We start from the raw sequence: 1179 nt of genomic DNA, 5'->3' as shown, positions 1-1179 counted from the left end.
TTCGAGGAGGACTCGAACGCCTTCAGCTCATCGAGGAGCGTCTCCAGCTGGCTCTCCTCGCGCCGAATCGGCATCAGCACGGCCATCGCGTCATCCAGCGTGTCAATTGCGTCTCTATTGTCGAAATACCGCCTTACCATGTTGAAAGTCGACGACAACCGAGTCGCCTGACGCAATACCGGTCCCAATTTTTTTTCCCCCTAAAAACAAAATTTAAGTTAGAAATTGTCAATAAGCTAAAGGAATATTTTACTTACCTCAAACTTGCGGACTCATTCAAACCGTGTAATTTATGCATGAGTGGCTTCACCTTGTCCAGTATGGGCTCGTAGCTCCCCATGTACTCCACCACTACCAGGTTCAATCTATGGCTGGCGTACCCCACGAAGGGTACCTTCATCAACGAAGCAATACAGCCGTTTGTGGCGCAATTATCGGCGACAAGGTAGACAGGGAGCGCTTGAAGAATCCCTATATCATGCGTAGAAAGGCTACGTGAGCCGGGGCCGAGTGGTTAACGATATCGTCGTCAGGGGTTGGTAGTAGCATTGAAAACTTGGTAGTAGTAGTACTGGTACTATTGCAGCCTCTTCAGCACGTGCATATTGAATATAGTAGCGATTGTACGAGATGGTAGTAGTAGTAGTAGTACTATTACTCTACTATTTGGTCTACTATTTCTGACTTGTCGCCTTCCAGGCATCTTGCTTCATTTTCACCAGCTCGTCCCTGTTGTGCCGAAGCAGAAGTTGTCTTTCAGCACGTCTACCATCCGTCCTGGTCCTCAAAGGACCCATCACTATTCCACCCGTCGAAAACACCCGCTCTTGGTACGTCGATGACGAGATCTTTCCGAGGTGAATGCGCGCAAGCAAGGCTATAGAGGGGAAATGCTTTTCGCCTACATCCCTGAACCACTTCAAGACGTCGATATGCTTGTATAGCCTCAGAAGTGCCCAATGCATACCATTTTGCGAGTCGATTGACATCTCTTTCGATAGCTCCTCCTTCGGGATATCAGGATTCTGCTTCTGAGCAACTTCTAGCCACTCCGGTTTCAAAATTTAACCACTCCTTCATCACAGCATCAGCCCTAGCATTGAGTTCAGTCTCCTTCACTTCTTCACGTGTCTTGCTCGTCCGGATTGGAGCTCCTAGGAGGTGTTCGTCTTCGTCGTC

Source organism: Phytophthora parasitica (genome assembly GCF_000247585.1).
Source record: "Phytophthora parasitica INRA-310 unplaced genomic scaffold supercont2.23, whole genome shotgun sequence".
NCBI classification, from domain to species: domain Eukaryota; phylum Oomycota; class Peronosporomycetes; order Peronosporales; family Peronosporaceae; genus Phytophthora; species Phytophthora nicotianae.
The sequence above is the reverse complement of the archived record's forward strand: the minus strand, read 5'-3'. Positions refer to the sequence as shown.